Here is a 22904-nt window from a genome sequence, read left to right as displayed (position 1 = left end):
ACCCTAATCCAGAGCAAAGTCTTAACTGTCTTCAATTCTGTGAAGGCTGAGAGAGGTGAGGGAACTGCAGAAAAAAAACTTGAAGCTAGAAGAGGCTGGTTCATGAGGTTGAAGGAAAGAAGCCATCTCTATGACATATAAGTACCAAGGTGAAGCAGCAAGTGCTATAGATGTAGAAGCTGCAGCACATTATCCAGAAGATCTGGCTAAGATCATTAAGAAAGGTGGCTCCACTACACGTTTTCGGTGTAGATTGAACAGCCCTCTGTTGGAAGAAGATGCCATCTAGGACGTTCATAGCTGGAGAAAAGTCACGGCCTGCCTTCAAAGTTTCAAGGGACAGGCTACTGCAGCTGGTGACTCTACATTGAAGCTATTTACTACACCAAAAAGCCTAGTGCCTTGAGGAATTATGCTAATTCTTCTCTGTCTTTACCCTCTAAGTGGAACAGCAAAGTCTGGCTGGCAGCACATCTGTTCACAACATGATTTACTATTGTCAGCCCACTTTTGAGACCTGCTGCTCAGAAAAAAAGATTCCTTTCAAAATATTACTGCTCATTAACAATCCACCGGGTCACTGAAGAGCTCTGATGGAAATGGACAATGAGGTTAATGTTTTTTCATGTCTGCTAATACAGCATCCACTCTGCAGCCTATAGATCAAGGATTCATTTGACTTTCAAATCTTACAATTTAAGAAATACATTTTGTAAAAAGGCAATAGGTGCCATAGATAATGATTGCTCTGGTGGCTCTGGGAAAGTAAATTGAAAACCTAGGAAAGAGTCACCATTCTAAATGCCATTAAGAGTATTCATGGTTCATGGAAAGAGATTAAAATATCAACATGAACAAGAGTTTGGAAGTGGACTCCAACTCTCATGGATGACTTTGACCAGCTCAAGATTTCAGAAGAGGAGGTAACTGCAGATATGGTAGAAATAGTAAGGGAACTCAAATAATTAGAAGTGGGGCCTGAAGATATCTGAATATCTGAAGATGTGACTGAACTGATGCAATTTCACGATAATTTTTTTAAAATAAATTTTTATTTATTTATGATAGTCACACAGAGAGAGAGAGGCAGAGAGAGAAGCAGGCTCCATGCACCAGGAGCCCGACGTGGGATTCAATCCCAGGTCTCCAGGATCGCGCCCTGGGCCAAAGGCAGGCGCCAAACCGCTGCGCCACCCAGGGATCCCGATAATTTTTTTTTTAAGGGAGAGAGGTGAGGGGGTGTGGAAGGGCAGAGGGAGAGGGAGAGAGCGAATCTTAAGCAGGCTCCACTCCTAGCATGTGAGCATGATGTAGGACTTGATCTCACAACCCTGAGATCATGACCTAAGCTGCAATTAAGAGTCAGAGGCTTAACCAACTGAGCCATCCAGGCGCCCCTCATTATAAAATTTTAATGGTTGAGGAGTTGCTTCCTATGGATGAGCAAATAAGGTGGTTTCTTGAGATGGAATCTACTCCTGTGAAGATGCTGTGAAGATTGTTAAAATTCCAAGAAAGAATTTAGAATATTACATAAACGTAGTTGATAAGGCAGCAGTAAGGTTTGAGAGGATTGTCTCCAATTTTGAACAAAGTTCTACTATGACTTAAATACTACAGAGAAATTGTTTATGAAAGGGAGGGTCAATCAATGAGGCAAACTTCATTGTCATCTTATTTGAAGAAATTTCCACAGCAACCATCACCCTGATCATTTAGCAGCCATCAACATCGAGGCAAGACCCTCCACCAGCAAAAAAGATTATGACTCTGAAACCCAGATGGTGGTTAGCATTTTTCAGCAAGCAAATATTTTTTAATTAAGGTATGTACATTGCTTTTTTAGACATAATGCTATTGCACACTTAATAGATTACAGTACAGTGTTAACATAACTTGTATATGCTCTGGGAACCAAAAAAATATTTGACTTGCCTTATTACAGTGGTCTGGAACTGAATCTGCAAGATCTACAGGTTTGCCTGAATATGATTTGCAAGTATTTTCTCCCATTCTAGGAGTTGTCTTTTCATTTTTTTGATAGTGTCCTTTGACACAGATGAAGTACAGTTTAACTTTTTTTTTGGCTGCTTATGATTTTTATGTCATATCTAAGAAACCATTGTCTAATTCTTTGTCACAAAGACTTCTATGTTTTCTTCTTAGAGTTTTATAATTGTAGCTCTAACATTTAGATCTTTGGTCCATATTGAGTTGATTTTTGTGTATTATGTGAAGTAGAAGTTCAACTTTATTCTTTTGCATGTGAGTGTCCAATTATCCCATCACCATTTGTTAAAAAGCACACTGGCTTTTAGGGCTTTCATTCAGATCTTTTACATGTATCATTTCCATTCATGTTTCATTGTTCTAAGCAAGTCATGTGGTTATGCCCAGCTTCAAGGGGACAGCTAAGTACATTTTTTAAAAATTTTTTATTGGTGTTCAATTTACTAACATACAGAATAACCCCCAGTGCCCGTCACCCATTCACTCCCACCCCCCGCCTTCCTCCCCTTCTACCACCCCTAGTTCGTTTCCCAGAGTTAGCAGTCTTTACGTTCTGTCTCCCTTTCTGATATTTCCCACACATTTCTTCTCCCTTCCCTTATATTCCCTTTCACTATTATTTATATTCCCCAAATGAATGAGAACATATAATGTTTGTCCTTCTCCGACTGACTTACTTCACTCAGCATAATACCCTCCAGTTCCATCCACGTTGAAGCTAAGTACATTTCTATCACATGTGTCTATAGTTTTAAACTTACATGTCCCATTTCCAGCCTTACAGAGATGACTGGCTTTCTCAGCATATGTTCCAAGGGAAGGAGGATTATCAGTATAGCTTGGGAGAGGTTCTGAACCTCCTGTCAAATAACTGTGACCAAGGAACAGGCTCATTTGGAACAAACTGGGCTGGAAAGTTTGTCCCTATTGACTCATAAGTGGGATGGATAGTTAAGGGGAAGGGATCATTATGAAGTTAGATTTACTTGACTTTGTCTATCTCAAATATTGTCTGTGAGTTCAAATATAATTCTGGTTTAGGTTATTTGAAAATTGATCTACAAGTATGTGTTCTCTGATTGTACTTTTCTTTGGTGGATAATTTCTTGGATAATTTCTTATATTTTAGTGGGATAAGGCAAACAGTAAATGTGATAACTAAATTATATAATACAGAGGTTGGCAATTTAAAGCTTACAGGCCAACTGTGTATTTTTGTAAATAAAGTGATAACTAGAACATGACCATGCCTGTTCATGTATGTATTACCTATGGCTGCTTTGCTACCACAGTGGCAAACTTGAGTAAAGATCTTCCTTGACTTACAATGGGATTATACCCAGTAAATGCATTATAAATTGGAAATATTCCAAGTTAAAAATACATTTAATATATCTAACTTACTAAAAAAAAAAATCTAACCTACTCAACATCATAACTTAGCCTAACCTACCTTAAGCATGCTAGGAGCACTTGGATTAGCCTACAGTTGGGCAGAATTAACACAAAGCCTATTTTATAATAAAGTATTGAACATCTCATGTAATACATACTGAAAGCAGAAAACAGAATGGCTATATGGGTACAGAATGGTTGTAAGTTATCAGTTGTTTACCCTCATGATCACATGACTGGCAACTGCGGATCACTGTCACTTTCCAGCATCTGCCTGGGAAGAGGTCAAAATTCAAAATTCCAAGTACAGTTTATACCGCATGCTCATTGTTTTTGCATCATTGTAAACTAAAAAAATTGTAAATCGAACTATTGTTAAATTGGGACCATCTGTAGTTGCGAGAGAGACCTTTAGGCCCATAGATTTAAAATATTTATTATCTGGCCCTCAAGAAAACATTTGCTGACCCTCCAGTATATAGAAAGTGATATGTGTGGTGAAGAAAAAGAAAAATTAGAGCCAATAAAGGGAACTGGGAATGTTGAGGAAGGAAGGAGGGTCAGTTGCAATTTTAAATGAGATAATTAGAGTCGGCCCCATTGGGAAGGTGAAATAAGAGCAGAGACTTGGCAAAGAGGAAGGAACTAACTAGATATCTGGGGGAAGGGTATTTCAGGCAGACAACAAAGGCCAGGAGAAAGGCCTTAAGAGAGGAATGTGCCAAATGTAATCAAAGAACAGCAAGTAGTGTGGCTGAGCCAAAGTGAGTGAGGGGATGATAGTAGGAGATGGGTCAGATAGGTGTTCAGGGTTGTGTAGGGGCTGAAATTTTGCTATTTGCAAGATAACAAGTTTAGCCTGCACTGTTTTGTGGATTCTGGCAGAAGGCATGAGACTTATCATTATTCATGGCACAACAAGCAGCATGACAGCAGCATATTTACATCAGTTCCCCTTGCCCTCCATGTCTCAGGGAGGCGATGTGAAGCGCCAAGTGGATGCAACATGCCCAATGGGTTTGTGCCACAGGCAGGGTACCATGAGTCTCTTATAATGGACTATAAGGAAACCTGCCTGCCCTTTGCATGGAGAGAGACATGATCTTTTTCACACTGGAGAGTAAGCAAACTGCTCTCAGCTCTGGAAGGAGATGCTCTATTTTCCAAAGCTGCTTGCTATCCAAATATTTTTGAAAAGGTTGTCTGGAACAAAGTATTTCTTCTTGCAAGATGTGCAGAAAAGCAAGAGACCCGTGGGGAATTGTCTCCCAATGGTAGGTTTATAAGGTATGTTCATGAGGTGAGGGGGCCATTTAAAGAACTTTGGCTATTACCCTGACTGAAAAGAGGGTCCACTGCAGAGTTTTCGGCAAAGGAGTGATGTGAGCTGACTTATGATTTGAAAAGATTACCCTGGGTTCCATTTTGAGGATAGAGTGAGGTGGATAAGGGCAGAAACAGAGAGACGGGGGGCCATTGTAGTGATCCAGACAAGAGATAATGGTGGCTCAGTTATGGCAACTTCTTGCTAGACACATCTCCAAAGGCAAGGGAAACAAAACCAAAAATGAACTTTTGGGACTTCATCAGAATAAAAAGCTTTTGCATACCAAAGGAAACAATCAACAAAACTAAAAGACAATCTATGGAATGGGAGAAGATACTTACAAATGACATATCAGGTAAAGGGCTAGTATCCAAAGTCTATAGAGAACTTATCAAACTCAATACCAAAAAAAACCAAAAAAATCCAGTCAAGAAATGGGCAAAAGACATAAACAGACTTTTTTCCAAAGAAGACATAGAGATGCCCAATAGACACATGAAAAATGCTCAACATCATTTTCAGGGAAATAGAAATCAAAACCACAATGTGATACCGTGTCACCCCTGTCAGAATGACTGAAATTAACAGTGCAGGAAACAACAGATGTTTGGCAGGGATGCGAAGAAAGGGGAACCCTCTTACACTGTTAGTGGGAAGGCAAACTGGAACAGTCACTCTGGGAAGCAGTATGGAGACTCCTCAAAAAGTTAAAAATAGAGAGGCCTGGGTGGCTTAGCCGTTTAGCACCTGCCTTTGGCCCATGGCGTGATCCTGGAGTCCCGGGATCGAGTCCTGCCTCAGGCTCCCTACATGGAGCCCGCTTCTTCCTCTGCCTGTGTCTCTGCCTCTCTCTCTCTCTCTCTCTCTCTCTCTGTGTGTGTGTCTCATGAATAAATAAATATAATCTTTTTTAAAAAGTTAAAAATAGAGCTGCCCTATGACCTGGCAATTTCACTACTAGGTATTTATTTATTTATTTTTAATTTATTTATTTATTTATTTATTTATTTATTTATTTATTTATTTATTCATGAGAGACACTGAGAGAGAGAGGCAGAGACAAAGGTGGAGGGAGAAGTAGGCTCCATGCAGGGAGCTTGATGTGGGACTCGATCCCGGGACTCTGAGATCACACCCTGAGTTGAAGGCAGGTATTCAACCACTGAGCCACCGAGGCATCCCCACTACTAGGTATTTATCAAAGTATACAAGTATAGTAATTCAAAGGGGTATCTGCACTCCAATGTTTATAACAGTAATGTTCACAATAGCTAAACTATGGAAAGAGCACAGATGTCCATTGACAGATAAATGGATAAAGAAAATGTGGTACACACACACACACACACACACACACACACACTATGGAATATTACTCTGCCATCAGAAAGGGAGAAATCTTGCCATTTGCAATGATGTGAATGGAGCTAGAGGGTTATGCTAAGTGAAATAAGTCAGAGAAAGACAAATACCATATGGTTTCATTCATATGTGGAATTTAAGAAACAAAACAGATGAACATAGGGGAAGGGAAAATAAAGTGAAAACACAGAAGGAGACAAACCATAAGAGACTCTTAACTATAAGAAACACAGAGAAAAGGTTGCTGGAAGGGAGGTAGGTGGGAGATGAGGTAACTAGTTGATGGGCATTAAGGAGGACACTTGATATGAGCACAGGATGTTATATATAACTGATGAATCACTGAATTCTACCCCTGAAACTAATAATACTGTATATGTTGACTAAATTGAATTTAAATTAAAAAAAAAAAAAGAGGTAATGGTGATTCAGACCAGAGTGTGATGTTTTGGGTTTGGACCTGGTCGACCGGAAGGATGTAATTGCCTCTATAGAGATAGGGTAAGTGACAGATGAAACAGATTTGGGGGGATACTCAGAAATCAGACTTGGACAGAATGAACTTGAGATGTCTTGATATTGAGGGGGGCAGTTGGATAAGAGACTCTGGAATTTGGAGGAGAGGCTTGGGTTGAGGTAATAAATTGAGAGTTCTCTGCATACAGCTGGTGTCGAAAGCCATAGGACTGGAGACTTTTATAAGGAGGATTCAGGGAGTGACTGTGATATTTCATCAATAATTATGATTTGGGGTGAATTACATGCTCTACGCATTCTCAAAGCTTAATTGAGCCTATTGGGGCTCAAATAAAATTAATACAGATGAATAATATTAAGGATAAACTTAAAAATGAGCTCTTCCAGTAAAATGAGGCCTTTACCTGGCTTTTTTTTTTTTTTTTTTTTTTGCAGCCTTTTAAAGGGGCAGAATGGCATTTGAGCTAAAGGGGAGAAAAAACACCAAGCATAAAATCTGAAATTTTAATTAAGAAAATTTGACAATGTTAAACAAGAAGCAGCTGTGAGGGGGAAGATTTGTGTGCATTTTTAGCCCCTTTTGAAAGCCTCAGATTGTCTCTGGAGCAGAATGGAGCAAATTGTCACAAATCTTGTTTTCTGAGAAACCAGTTATATCAACATTATGGCATGCCACCACCACAGCCAGCATGCCAAAAATAACATGAAAAGAAATGACTGCAAATCTATTTAGGATTAAGCCAGTAATTATTGTGTTTGTGATCATTTCTAAGAATTGTTCCTACCCAAATATTAAATGGAAATTAAGAAGATCTCATTCTAGCCCTAAAAATTTCCATTTTATTTTTCTCCTTTTCTTCACTTAATGGTTCATGTTAGTAAACTATTAATAGCTTTAAACAAAACACTTCTATGTTGAGACTAAAAGTAGAGTTATTTTAATATTTTGCAGACTTTATATTTTTCTTCATTAAAAGAGGAAATGTTTTTTCTTTTCATTTTTTTGGGCTGAAGTTATTTATAGCACTAAAGCTTCTTAAAATCCATATTTAAAGTGTATGATCTTTTAAAGCCTGAGGCACCAAGTATTTTCCTTATTTCCCTCCATTATCTTCATTTGGCAAATGTTTATTTGGTGAACTGTGGGTGAACATGGAGATGAAAGTGGCAAAAATGGAATGGATGTAGGGATGGAACTAAACCCTCTGTCTCTTGTTCATAAGATAGCTTCTCTGATAAGAGAGGGAATCTTTTCAAACAAGCAGTTTTTAAAGAAATGATTGCAGCATAATTATTTTAATAATAATATGTTATACACTTAGTATATGTAAATATAATATATATCTATTATAATATATAATATGCTCAATATACTTATTAAACTTATGATAATATACTTAGCATTTTTTGCAAATACTAAGAAATCTACCTTTACTCGGTATCTGTCCATTTCTTCCACTGTTCCTGTACTCCTCCTACAAGTTAGATCCATCTGTGGATCATGTAAATATTTATAGTGCTCATTAATCTAGTAGGAAATATGTATGTTTTGACATTCCAGTGCTTTGGGAGAATCTTTTTTCCTAATATCCATTGGGGATTTTTATCCAGTAAGAGCAGGACGCATTCCTCCTCCACTGCTTCTCAATCAGGTGATCTTCCTAAGGCCAAATTGGGCAAAGTTTGACACTACAAGGGAACTTAGTGATTGTCCATCAGAAAAATGAATGCTTCATTTTATTTTATTTTATTTTATTTTATTTTATTTATTTTGTTTTGTTTTGTTTTTAAATGCTGCTTTTTAATATAGCTGCATGCTATTCCCTGTCAATGAAACTGGCTGTTGGAAAGGAATCTTCTGTTGGAACCATCTGAGGAGGTTCAGCTCACCTGGAGAACAAGGACAGTTTGGCCACCAGGTTTCATTCATTTTTCAGGACCAGAAGCTGTCCCTCAGCTAATCTGTGTACGGAGTACTGGCCATGGCATGGTTGAGTGTAGTGGTTCTGAGATTTTTGGTTGTGGAGTGGGGAGGAGGCACCCAATAAGTAGAAAGTGTGATGGTGGGGTTTGTGGGGAGGGACAGTATTTCAGATTGATGTATCTCTCTATGCCTCCAGGATGCCTTCCTCATCTTTTTAGATGAATTCTGTGTCCATAGCCTTACTTTACTCACATGCATTAAAGAACAGTAAGTGTCTAAGATTTTGATTAACAAAATCCATGTCATTGGTGGATGATATTATACAGAATTTTCAGACCAAGGGAGCACAAATTACTAGTTATTGATGTTAAAACCCCATGCCTGCTGTTGGTTATTGAGCAACAAGTCAATATCAGGTCAACAAAATCTCCTAGGCTTAGAGGCCATCTTCGTGGCTCATACTTAATAAACATCAAACCATAGGAAAGTACAAGTTCAATGACTATCTCATCTTTCCTTCTAGATAAACTCTCTTTTTCCATATTCCTTATAGTGATTTTTCCATTAATAGTAAATGTTCAATTTTCATTTCCCCTGGAAGTCTTCCAGAATCTTAGGATGCATGAGATATTTGATTTCACCTTTTCCCTTTTCACCTGTTTCGCCATAAAGTTGATTTCTTGATTTATTTGAGCAATCTTCTGCCCTCTGAAGGAAACGTGGTTTGTAAAGCTTAGTTCAAAGGGAAAAGTCTTCCATTCCAAGACCAGCAATTTCTTTCTCCAGATGGCCTCTAGCATCTGTCCTCTCATTGCTGCCTTTTGTTGGCTCTCCCGTGAATTTTGTGAGCAATCCCTGACTCTCCAGCTGCTCTTAGCTTTTCTGGCAGTGGTCCTTCCTGGGGGAGGACCTGGAAATGAAGCTAAGGCTGCTTCCTTTCCTGTCTTTGTTGGACATGTAGCTACAGGATGACATAGATAGTTCATGAGTAGAGCTGGTGATGGCACTCCAACTGGGTTTCCAAGTTGTCTCCTGGGCTTCCTTGTTTTGCACTGTAGCATAGACTTTTATTTAGTAAGAGCCCTGAAAACAGAATTTCATAGGACTGAAGGAGATTGTTAGACCTTGCTCTGGCACTCATGTTTATGAAGGTAAGTCATGCTTCCAGTCTTTATAGGCTGCTGAATAGACAAAAAGCTGGGAACTTTCTAGGGCCTTTTGTCCTTTCCTCAAGTCCCTGGGTTTAGTTAGACTCTAACTCATGTCTAATGTAGACGGTTGATGGTTGCGGTGGCTGTTATTGTGTCATTAAACAAATGTACACTTTCTTCTCTACAATATATTTTGTTTTGTTATACTAAATCATTCAGATAATGCTGACACCTACTGAGGCAAGAAACGTTTAAAACTATAGGCAATTATGCAGCATCAAAAGAGTGAAAATGACTATTTACAAAACAAAACACAGATACCAAAATTGAAATGTTGAGAATAGAGTAGATCGTCTACATCTAGGACATCCCATCCTTTTGGGGAAAGGCCATCATGTAACATTTCCTGGCAGTTGCCCTTGGACATAGTTGTTTGCTTCTTAGTTCCAAGCCTTCCTTTCTGAGTAAGCCTGACTCCGAGAACCCAGATCATCAGATATACGTTAAATGAAACTATTTTTACCATCATCAACCTCTACTCCTTGACTCCATGAGGACTCCTGTCAGAGGAACTTTGGGCAGGTCACATAGCAGCCTGGACCACAGTGAGTCTGTTATCTCAGGATGCCCTAGGGGAAGGCTGATGGTATCCTTCTGAGTGAGAGAGACTAGCGGTCATCATGGCACTTATTTAGAGTGGCTGAGTTTTCAGAAGGGCAGACCACAGGGATACACCCAACCAGTCCTCTCAAAAACCCAGTTTTGGGGTGCTGGGTGGCTCAGCAGTTGAATGTCTGCCTTTAGTTCAGGCTGTGATCCCGGGGTCCTGGGATGGAGTATCTCATCAGGCTCCGTGCAGGAAGCCTGACTCTACCTCTTCCTGTGTCTCTGCCTCTCTCTCTTTGTCTCTCATGAATAAATAAATAAAAATCTTTTGAAAAAAAGTTTCATTCCTAATTTAACAGAATTAAACTCACTCTACTTTAATGAACTTGAGGTATCTCATCTATATCTATATCATATCATATCATATATCATATCATATCATATATGTATCTATAATTTATTTTGTATGTTAAAACCTATAGATAGACTTAAACCAATTCAGATGGCAGCCTGTTAGCCAAAGGAAAAAGTCTCCATTGCCAGGTAGCATTTGCTTGGAATTCTAAGGCTCCAGGAGATATTTTTCCCCTCTTTTATTTTTTAAAAAGTGTTATTTATTTACTTGAGAGAGAGGGAGAGGGAGAGACGGAGGGGGAGAAGCTGACTCCCTGCTGAACTGAGCCGACGTAGGGCTGGATCCCAGGATCCTGAGATCATGACCTGAGCCAAAGGCAGACTCCTGACTGAAAGAGCCTCCTAGGTGCCCCCTTATTTTCCCCTCATAAGGACCCTACCAATATAAAGTGTGTATACATGCATATATGTGTATACACACACATGGACACACACATGTAGAGTGTGTGCTTTCTGCAGAAACATTTCACTTCAAGATTAGATGGGCTGCCCTATGGCTTTCCCACATTTCCACCTGCCTTAGGCTGCATGATGTTCATCTCTTGGGAGGAGGCTGCACTGCTGAAAGTCTTCTTTTGGTTTTAGAGCTGCAGAGAGAGGCAGCAGGTTCAGGCAGACACCCAAGTCCACTTCTGCTGTACTCCATTTGGAGCAAAACACTCAAGTGCTCATTTCCTCTTTCAGAGTTAACATAGATTTGATCTGTAGGGACAATTGGATGGCTACTTCCTGGTCCCTGCCATGATTACTGTTATACCAAGAATTTGCTTTGGGGTACTTTGAGAACTTTTGTAATCTCTTACAAACAGCCTTGGCAAAGCATGGGCATTTAATATGTAGAATACATAGAAGAGCCAGAGAAGAGAAGAGAAGCTTGGAGGCTCCTTCAGGTTTGATAGATGACTAAGTCTGAGCGTAGACAAGGAGAGGTAGGCAATTTCCTCTCTAGGACAGTAATCCTTGCAAAATAGACCTACTAGCCTAGTGAATAGGTGGTGTGGGATTGCCGAGGAGATAACTCCCTTGCTGATTCTCTTATGGTTGCTTGTTGCTCTTTGAATATCAGATGGGGTCCAACAGAAAGCGTTCTAGGTACTTTTATTTAACATAGAAGTGTTTTTATTTAAAATTTTAAATTATTTTTAAAGTTTCTATTTCACCTCACATTAGTTAATATATAGTGTTACATCAATTTCAGGTATTCAAATAGTGATCCAACAATTCCATACATCATTCATGCTCATCATGACAAGTGCACTCCTTAATCCCCATCACCTGTTTTACCCCACTGCACCTGTCACCCCTCTGGTAACCATCAGCTTGTTCTCTATAATTATGAGTCTATTTCTTGGTTTCTCTCTCTCAGCACTCTAGGTACTTTTTTTTTTTTAACCCTTATTTATTCATGAGAGACCCAGAGAGAGAGAGAGAGAGAGAGGCAGAGACATAGGCAGAGGGAAAGACAGGCTCCCTGCAAGGAGCTCAATGCAGGCCTTGATTCCAGGACCCTGGGATCACGAGCCTTGAGCCGAAGGCAGATGCTCAACCGCTGAGCCACTCAGGCGTCCCAGCATTCTAGGTACTTTAAGAAGAATAAGACATTGTCCAGGAAACCAGGTGCTTATGAAATGACTGGAATGGTTGGACAAGTAGGTTCCAGGCTGGGCATCCAGAAATGACTCCAGAAGACAAAAAGAAGCGACTCAGCAGGGGACACAATCAGGAAGGTGGAGAATTAAGAGGCTACCACATTTAACCTTGAGTTAAAAATCATGCTGTGTAGCTGTAATCCTGGTATCAGGAAGTCACCTGCCCTTTAGATATGGTACACACAACCCTGCTGCAGAAAAATCCTTGTCTCTACGACTCACTTGCCAGGGGAAACAGCCCCCAATTACAGGAAGATGGGTCTGCCTCACTTCTGCCTTCAAGTTCCTGTTAGGGTGTCCAACTGAATTCGTGCCTGGATCTGTAGCTGCAAGGATATCTGGGAAATGTAGTTTTTAGCTTTCGGGCTTCTTCAGTTCAGGAAGGCCTACTAGAAGGCGGTTAGGATGCATCTGAATAACAATTCTCTAGAATTTGAAACAGATCAAACTGTGGAGAGGCCTGCTTAGCCTGGCAGCAGCTTCAGCTTCTTTGCCAGGTGAGAGGACGGGAGCGCGGTGGTACTTCCTGTGCTTGTGTGCCCGCTGTGGTTTACAGTTGGGGAAACAGCAAGGAATGAGGTCAAGGCTATAACTGCTGTGAAGATGGCAGCTTCCAGCTGGATAAGAGGCCACGACAAACCCCTGAGGGCTTGTGGGTGATTTCAGTGACTTCTGGGTCATTTCTATGTATGGAAACCCTCATCTTGCAATGCATCTTTCTGGTAGCAGCTTTTTTTTTTTTTTTAAGATTTATTTATTTATTCATGATAGACAGAGAGAGAGCGAGAGAGAGAGAGGAGGAGGGAGAAGCAGGCTCCATGCCGGGAGCCCGACGTGGGACTCGATCCCGGGACTCCAGGATCACGCCCTGGGCCAAAGGCAGGCGCTAAACTGCTGAGCCACCCAGGGATCCCCTCTGGTAGCAGCTTTGAGGGAGAAGCATAAATAAGTAGTTGGGGAACGGTATTTGCTGACAGCTTTTTTCCAGAAGTGTTGGTGGCTACTATCCTCATGTGGGCTTTTTCAGAGATGTTTGAGTGGGCAGAGGGGTGATGGGTACTCCTGGGATCTGAACTTCCCTTTGGTGGTACTGGTGGCTTCAGTACCAGCCTCCAGCATAAGTGTACGAGCAGTTTGGTGGCCTGTGGGTGGTGAGAGGGGTTAGTGGTCCTGAGAAGCCCACTCAGAAAAGGTGAGTGTTTATGGACCAGCTTCTCCCCACACCCAGGTATTTCCTGTGGCTCTTCAGTCTTGGCGCTGGCCACATAGAGAGAGTCGCTTCCGAACTGGACTAGGGCACCAGCTGCCTTTATTCTAGATCATGTCAATGCATGGTTTATTTTTTTTTAGTTTTTTAAAAAGATTTTATTTATTTATTCATGAGAGAGAGACAGCGACACAGGCAGAGGGACAAGCAGGCTCCATGCAGGGAGCCTGAAATGGGACTCGATCCCAGGTCTCCAGGATCAGGCCCTGGGCTGAAGGCGGCGCTAAACCGCTGAGCCACCTGGGCTGCCCTCAATGCATGGTTTAAAATCTCTCATGACTTCCTATTTGTGTGAGGCACAAGTCCACATTCCTTACATGACCACGGAGGCCTTATTTACTCTGGGATCTGCCTAAGTCTGGCTTCTTTTCTTCTTTTTTTTCTTGCTCACTTTGTCCTGGCTGTCCTCACCTTCTCTCCGTTCTTCCCATGTGCTAACTTGTGTTTCCCCAGAGCCTTTGCCCTCACCATTTGCTGTGCCTAGAGTGATCTTCCTTCAGGTCCACCATGCTTGGCTAACTTCCTCTCATCAACTAAGTCCTACTGACACTTACTCAGAGATTAGAGTTATCCGGGTTATTTCCTTCATAGGAAATGGGTGAGCCCTATGTGAGGGAAGCCACAACATCTTAATTGGAGATACGGTAGAGAAAATAAAAGAAAAGAGATACCATGTTTGGTGGGTAGAAAAATGAGATATTGTGAAGGATATCGATCAGTTTTCCCAAATTGACTCCCCATTCCCAATTAAGTAGCAAGGCAAATGATGGTAAAGTGGGCAGGGAAGAGTAAGAAGGCAATGATAGTGGAGAAATTAAGAAAGGAAAAATTAAAAGTGACCTGCTCTATGAGCTAATAACACATAAGGCTATTAAAATGGAAAATGCGTAGTATTTACAAAAGGAATGACAGGACAGTGGAAAAGATTAATGCTGAAACCGATCCTTATATAGATAGGAATTTAAATGTAAGAACAAAAATAAAAAATTTGTGGGAAAGACATCATGAAACAAAAATATTGTGCTTTTATTCCTAGGTATATGTCTAAGGGAATTAAAAGCATATGGCCACGCATAAATCTGTACATAGCAGCATTAGATAGTGAAAAAGTAGGAAGAACTCAAATGTCCTTCCAGTGCTGAATGGATTAAATGTGGATACATTGAAATATTACTTAAAAAAGGAATGAAGTACTGAGACATAGATAAATCTTAAAAAAATCATACTAAGTGAAAGAAGCCCAACGCAAAAGCCACATACGACATGATTCTACTCTGAAGAAATGTCCAGAATACACAGAAGGTAGGTTGGTCTCCAGAGGCTGGAGGAAAGGTGGATTGGGGAGTGTCTCTGAAGGAAGATAGGATGTCTTTTTGGGGCTGAAGATATTTTGCAAGTAGATGGTGTTGATAGTTGTACAACTTTGTGAATCTACTAAAAACCACTGAATTATACACTTTAAAATGGTGAATTTAAAAATGGTAAATAGTTCTAAGAAAAATTCTGAGACACTCACAGAAGAATAAATGCACAGACAATACGGAGGAAGAAATAAAAGTCATCAATGACATGTGAAAAGTGCAAGGCAAAACTTAAGCTACGAGGTACTTTTTTCTTTTACCACATTAACAGTGCCTCTCTTTCTCAGCTAAAGTGATGTTTCTCTTATCCCCAGCATCGGAAGCAAAATGTGAGTCAAATTTACAACGAAGTTGTGAAACAGGAGATAAACCTGCATAGATGCTGTGTGGGTGTGCAACATACTCCTTGTTAAAAAAAAAAAAATCCACTCTGCGTATTTCCTATCTTTTAGATTGAGTTATTAAAATTTGACTTGAGGGATCCCTGGGTGGCGCAGTGGTTTGGCGCCTGCCTTTGGCCCAGGGCGCGATCCTGGAGACCCGGGATCGAATCCCACGTCGGGCTCCCGGTGCATGGAGCCTGCTTCTCCCTCTGCCTATGTCTCTGCCTCTCTCTCTCTCTGTGACTATCATAAATAATAAATAAATAAAAATTTAAAAAAAAAAAAAAAATAAAAAAAAAATAAAATTTGACTTGATAGAAACTTGAGATTTATTTTTAAAAATCCTCACACCTTATCCTTTTTTCATAAAATTTAATACACTTATTCTCCTCTTGCATGGTTTCACTTTCTGCGGTTTCCGTTACCCACAGCCAACCCTGGGCTGGAAGCAGACGATCCTCCTCCCGACATATCACATATGGTCAGAAGGTCAGTGGTAGCCTGATGCTGTGTCCTGGTGCCCATGTCCTTGCCCTCACCTCATCTCATCCCTTGGGCATCTTGTCATCTCACTGCGTCATCTCACAAGAAGGCAGAGTACAGTGCAGTAAGATATCTTAGAGAGAGATCACATTCATATAAATTTCATTACAGTATATTATTATCGTTCTCCTTTAATATTAGTCATTATTGTTGATCTATCTCTTGCTGTGTCTAATTTTATGGATAAAATTTTATCATCGGTATGTACATGTAGGAAAACACATCACGTGTGTGGGGTTTGGTACTCCATGGTTTCAGGCATCCACTGGAAGGACTCTTGTGTTAACAAGACTTTATTGTAACTTAATTGATTATAATACTTACGTATTATTTTCTCATAAAATCAGAGAATCACTTATCAGAAATGCAAAAACTTGACAGTTGCCTCAATATTTTAGGGCTTCTATTTTTTTCTTTTTTGCGTACGTCAGCAGTCGACTATCCATACAGACATATTTTTAACAGAGACAACAAAGAGGCAAAGTCCCCGTTTTCAGTCATCTTCAGGCTCAGTCGGAGTGGGGGGCCAGGGTTGGAATTAGTAATGCAGAATTTCAAGCTAAGAGAGATGTACTGCCCTGCTTTCTCCCTGCTTGCCTCCCTCTGATAGATTCACCTCCAGTTGTGTCCACCCCTCCTCAGACAAGTTCGTTTCAGACCCAGAAAAATTGGGGGATAATTCTACACTGTCTTAAAAGCAGCCCAGGAAAATACAATTTCTTTCACGACACAGGAGACATTCAATAATGCATACATGTTCTATTATTTGATTTGAACACTGTCTCGTGAATGGCCTGTGCGTTTCTCTGTAAAAGCAGGGATTCCCTGCCACAAATGAAATTCCAGAGTTCAGCCTGACCTGCCTGATTTAGAGAAAGTGGTTCTGGGAAGATGTTGTGAACATCAACACAAAGTTGGGGAAAAGCAAGAGCGGCCTTTTGTCTGTTCCCTATCCTTGCTGCCTGGCTGAGGCTGCATCAGGATAATAGGGCCGTTCTATCAGAAAACTGCACTAATTAGTTGCAATTTCTCAACATCTTTGGACTGCTTCTGAAAACTAATTACTGGGAACCAGGGAGTGTAAGAGAATACACACCCTGCGGATATGTAGTTAACACACACACACCTCTCACAGGCGCTGATGGGACAGGCTGCTTAATTTCCCCAAAGAGGATGCACTGGGTTTCCCCTCCCCATCTTTTAAGTTTTTCTTTTTTAACAGCTTTGTTAATTTAGGTTAAGTGGTTTGGTTGTCATGGAAACCAGTATTCCTCTCAGGCTGATTGTGTCAAAGGCATCATTAATCTGTTTTCTCAAATGCCTCTTCCTCATCCATCTAATTGCAGGCGCTGCCCCCCCCCCCCTTGGATGACATCATTTTGGACATTTTTAGGGCACCATATGTGAGATTCAGCACAATTTATTTTGTATTCAAATTCCATATCACTTTGTTAATTGTCGTATGCTCACCCCAGGGGAGGAAGATGGCTTCCTTACCTGGCGGACATAGCGTCTCCAGAGGTGAGGCCAAAAGTCACTTGATTTAGTTTACCTCAGACTCAATTAGCATCTCAAATAAAGACTTTTGACACTGCCTCTCCCTCCTTCTCTTCTGGATTATTTTCGAATGATTCTAAGTCACTGTCTTTGATGTCCTGGGAACTGTGATGTTTGCAAGAGTAAAGAAACTGTACTGCTAGCAAGTTCTGGGAAGAGTCTACAATGACTTAGGTATCAGTACGGCCAACATCCTCCTACGATGGCCTTGACCTGACGAGAAAACATGGGGCATAGTATATTGTCTGTTCCTCTCAGAAAATGGTCTTGGTGTGAAAATGCTGTGTTGTTTGTCTCCTTTTGCCATGGTATCCATTTTGACAACCCTGACCAACAAGGAAAATACAGTGTGACAGTGCTTATTTGCTTCCTACAGCTCTGATCCACGGAAAAATTCTTCAGTGATTCACTGATTTGTTCTGTTCTATCTTGGTCAGTGGGCAAGATTGTTCCTGCACACCTCTGTCTCTACACAAGGCTTCCAGATACTCTGTCCATTATCATGAGCATATGAACATCGAGGACATTTTGACTGAGGGTGGGGCACAGGTCAGTGGAGGACAGCACCTGAGGACAGGTCAGCACATGGACTACCCACTCTGCTTCCAGGTCCTCTCATTGAGAGAACTTAGAGAATTGTTGGCCTTACCACCTTCCCATTGGGAAAGCCAAATCTCATTTCCCCCCTATTTTGTGACTGTTTTTATGGGAGGGTACTGACTAGCTGGGAAATAATGTTTATTTACATTTTATATGCAGTCAGTCACACATCAGATAAATCATGTATTAGGATTTATTTCACATACATCATGTATTAGGATCATTTTTTTTTCCTTCTTACTTTGGGAAGGAAAGGCCCAAATTACAACAGGCCCAAATTATATTCCTAACACTTTTTTGTGTTACCCTCTCAATTCTAAACATTAATATTCTTTTCTCATCTCTGTTCTTTAGGTAGAAGTCATTGTTTCTTCCTGTGTTACCTGGTATTTTTCATCCAGACATTTATTATAGCATGCCAACCATCGAATTGTAGTTTATTTGAAAGTATGTCTCTTTAAAATAAGGTGTTTGATTCATATTTGTTATCTGTATACCCAGCGGAGTGCCTGATGTGTATTATTTAGTCACATTATATGTTGGATAAATAAACGTTGACTTAAGGCCAAAACAATTTTGATTTAGAGCTATATCAGTTTACAATAGGAAAAATGCCCGTTGGTCTTGACTGTCAACAATGGTGGTAGAACTGATTAGGTTTTTGTGTTAACTATCTAAGAAGCATTCCTGTTGTAGGTCAAGCGAATGAAGCATTAGGTAAGAAGACTACACAAAGCAAGTTGGTGGCTGTCATAGTCTATTGGGACTGCTATACCAGAATATTCTAGACAGAGTGGCTTCTAAACAACAGAAATTCATTTCCCATAGTTCTGGAGGCTGGGAAGTCAAAGATCCAGATGTTTGCGATTGTAGTGAGGGTCTTCCTGGTTCATAGACAGCCCTCATAGGGAGGGACAAGCAAACTCTTTGGCGTCTTTTTATAAGGGCACTAATCATGTTCTTGAGGATTCCACTCTCATGACCTAAGAACCTGCCAGTGACGCTATCTCCAAATACAAACACATTGGAGATTAGGCTTCAACATATTAATTTTGGGGGGGACACAAACAGTCTAGAGGAGTGGCTAAGATTTATGGTTTTGCAATTCTGAGTTAAACACATTTGGTAACCCCAGAACAGATGTAGGGCAGGAGAGAGGATCTAGAATGAGTCCTAGCTTTCTGGCTTGGGTGCTGGGGAGGAAGTTGGCAATATGGGGGAGAATGGGTCTTGAGGGCAAGACAGGGAAGATGGGTGAGTGGATTTGAATGTGTTCAGTTTGACTCTAAACAAGCACCGGAGCAGAACTGATTTGGGCCTTTCTGAGTTACAGAGAAATCCTTAGGTTGTATTTTTCTCAGATGGCTGAGTCTTTAATGCAACTACATGGAAGCAAAGTGTCCAATCTTGTTTCAATTGAAAAGCCCTTTCTATCAGCCCTGGTGAGCACTGAAGATAAATAAGGAAAATAGGCAACAAGAGTACTGAGGAATTAGTGCAGGATGAAAAGCAATTCAGATTTGTAAGAAAGACTTGATATTTTAATTAAGAGATCCAGGCCTCCTTTTGTGCCTTGGAAATCACTCAAGTTACCTCTGTGACTTTTTTTTTTCTTTCTCTAATTAAAGAAAAATTAGACTCGGGGCACCTGGGTGGCTTAGTCGGTTACTCATCTGACTCTTGGTTTTAGCTCAGGTCATGATCTTGGGGTCATGGGATAGAGCCTCACGTGGGGCTCCTACTCAGCTCAGTCTGCTTCTCCCTCTCCCTCTGCTCCTCCCCTCCCTCATGGGCACACACTCTCTCTCTCAAATAAATAAATGAAATTTTTAAAAAATGAGGCTCAGGGAAGGGCAGAAACCAAGGGGAGCTGCTTCTGTCTGTCTCTCCCTCCATTGATTTACTGCTTCATTATTCTCTTTGCACGCTGTTTACATTCTTTGTCTGTATCTACTTAGGCCCTGATTCCTCAAAACCTTGTCACATACTGCGCCCGTTTTGCCTACCTACCTCGTGGGATGCTCTATCTTCATCTCTCCAGATAAATGATGTTTTATTTATTTATTTATTTATTTATTTATTTATTTATTTTTTATTTTTATTATCCCAGTTCCTCAGTTCTCAGGAGAGAATGCATGTTGTCCATTTCATTTCTAAAGTCTCGGTGCATGGGCAGGGTCACCTGGCTGCCACTCATTTAGCAGGTGTGTGGGTGAGGGGTATTTTGGAGCAGATCATGGAAAACAAATCTCACTTAAAATATCACTTGCAGACAGACTGTACCCCTTGCAAAATAATTGGATATTTCCCTGGCTACGTCCCCTGTAGGGACAAGGACTTATATCACAATAGTTCTTTTGTTATAATTTTTAATATAGTGAGTAGCATAAGCATAAGCTTTAAGTGGAAGTTGTTAAATCTTAACATTTCTGAATTTCTTTTCCAGAATCTATGTAATAAATTTATATTGTCACCAAATATCAGTTGCTTATAGTCTAGGCCCTATTTCCTGCCTTAAGGGGATGCAGTAGGACATAGCAGCCACCAGGTGTCACTGTTGCAGGCAACATTTCAAATTCCTTGGTAGCATCTGATACAGGGCGATATGAATATTTTAGTAACAGTGGACAGGCGCCAAGAAATCACCTAGACTGTCCCTCCTGCCAGGAAGCCTCAGTGAAAAGGTGAGTTGGTGGTTTACCTTTAATGCTCTTCAGATAAAGAACAGTGTTCACACACACCCATTTCTGAGGGTCACTTGCCTAGACAGTGGCCTCTGAGGTCCTCCTGAACACTGCACAGCTATGAATCTGAGAGCCTAGAGCCAAATGGATAGTGAGGGACATTAAGAAGACATCACAGGGATGGTAAAGGTTTGTTGCGTATGTAGATGACTTCCCTTGCTCAGGAGGCTCAGGCTGAGAGGCTGAGGACTTAGGGAAAAGGCTACCTTCAGGCCATTGGTCAGCTGCTCCTGCGGGGACACCCTCTTTTTAATGGCCTCAGTTGAACTCAACTCTGGGACCACCATGTTACTGTGGAAAGTGGGTGTTTTGTTTTGTTTTTCTTAAAGATTTTATGTATTTATTCATGAGAGACCCAGAGAGAGAGAGAGAGAGACAGAAACACAGGCAGAGGGAGAAGCAGGCTCCATGCAGGGAGCCCGATGCAGAACTCCATCCCAGGACTCGATCCCAGGTACTCGATACCAGGACTCCAGGATCACTCCCTGGGCCGAAGGCAGTGCTAAACCATTGAGCCACCCAGGGAGCCCTTAAAGTGGGTGTTAATTGTTTGTGATTTCACCTCCCTTCTCACCAGATATTCCTTCTTATTATGTTGTCTTTTCCTTTTTTCTCTTCTTCTCCTGGGTTGTCCTCAGTTTCTCTTGTCTCAATTATCCTTTCATCTTTGCCATAGTTCCCAATGCCTCCGAAGGCATTTCTTAAGCCACCTCAACAGAAACTGGTACTCAAGAAGTGACAATTCTGGAACACTCAGTTTCTTGTCTCTTCTCTTTATATTCTAGACCACAAGCAGAAGAGTCCCAGCTACTACAAATGGATGGCCAATTAGGAAAACAGAACCTAAAGACTGCCACTGGAGGTGTAGGTGGAGAGGCACGGCTCACCTTGGCCAGTGCTTCCCAAAGTGGGTTCAGGAAAACATCGGTTCTCGAGATGTATCATGAAAAAGCAACTCCCTGCCCAAGGAATCTGAGAAATGCCACAGCCCGGATCCTCTCTGGGGGAGGCTTACAGTGTACCTAGGGCAGTGTAAAGATTCCAATATGTATCCCAGCAAAGAAACTGGTTGAAACGTTCTCAGCCACTCTCATCTGCCACAGAACCCATTCAAGGGCATTGCTGATTGTGCACACCACCTAGGAGGGTCCCTTGGAACAGGTAATCTGCAGGATGTGCTTTGGGGACTATTCTTGCTGCGGGAAAGCTTGACAAGTCCCCCCTTAGCAAGGAAGTCAAATTGAATGCTGATCCTAGAATAGGCTCAGGCTTTGATTTTCGTATTCTGAGATGGCATATTTAAAGCAAATAGAATAATATACTCTAGGGGATAGAACTTTTCTATGATGTCATTTACACTGCTAAAAATAAATACTGAATTACTGCCAAAATTGTAGGACTTTCTTCTCTTTGGAGGAATTTTCACTGCTTGAATTCATTCTAGCTTGAGATCATTTAGTTTAAGATTTATTGAGTGCTCACTGTAAGCCCGGTACCATCTCACAGACGCAGAGACAAATAAGACCTAGTTCTTGCTCCAAAGGAAATCTAAGGAGAATTATATAGTCTTATGCTACTTGACTCATACTCTGCTGGTTTTGATACTTAGTGTATGAGATATCACTCATGATATGCTTACCCGTGTGCTTAGAATAATCCAAGCTTTAAGTAAATAATGGTAGGTATGATTAGCTATTTAGTTAGATGCTTTGAGTTGAAGAGAATGTTATGGATAATTCATAATTTAAAATTTCTTTTCCTTGTTGCCTAGGAACACTAAACAAAACTCAAATAGGTGGCTTTTGATCTTGTGGGTCAGGTTCTCTTTAGAATGTGTAACATTGTGTTACAGGAAGCAGTCCTTCACATGCCCTGTAGGGAAGACCTGTAGGAAGCAGCCCTTCACACGCCCAATTCCATCTTCTCCAAATTCAGTCAATACACCTACTTTTTGGGGGGATTACTATGATCCATAGTTCCCATTGACATTGAGACCAAGTAGTAGTTTGATTTTACTGTGGGAGATGGGTTGGTGGAGTGACCCAAGTAGATCACAGCCTCTATCTCTTGGGTTCACCATGTCTCCAAGGTAATTAGCTGTGTTTTCTCAGGTTTTGCTTGAGTTCAAGATCCA

At 40.9% G+C, this 22904-nt stretch overlaps 1 long non-coding RNA gene across 2 annotated transcripts; it reads left to right on the top strand.

Annotated features, from left to right (window-relative positions):
• The first annotated feature begins 1322 nt into the window (after positions 1-1322).
• LOC111098048 lies at positions 1323-22151 on the top strand. Of its 2 annotated transcripts, none has more exons than XR_005366780.1 (4): positions 1323-1825; positions 14619-14884; positions 15758-15815; positions 21556-22151. It is a non-coding gene; the product is annotated as an uncharacterized LOC111098048 (long non-coding RNA). The 2 variants fall into 2 exon arrangements; XR_005366779.1 differs by lacking the exon at positions 1323-1825 and adding an exon at positions 12278-12812.
• Positions 22152-22904: the final 753 nt, after the last annotated feature.

This window comes from Canis lupus, chromosome 11 (genome assembly GCF_011100685.1).
Source record: "Canis lupus familiaris isolate Mischka breed German Shepherd chromosome 11, alternate assembly UU_Cfam_GSD_1.0, whole genome shotgun sequence".
In the NCBI taxonomy this organism is placed as follows: domain Eukaryota; kingdom Metazoa; phylum Chordata; class Mammalia; order Carnivora; family Canidae; genus Canis; species Canis lupus.
Note: the sequence above shows the minus strand (reverse complement) of the source record. Positions and strands in the feature narration are given on the sequence as shown.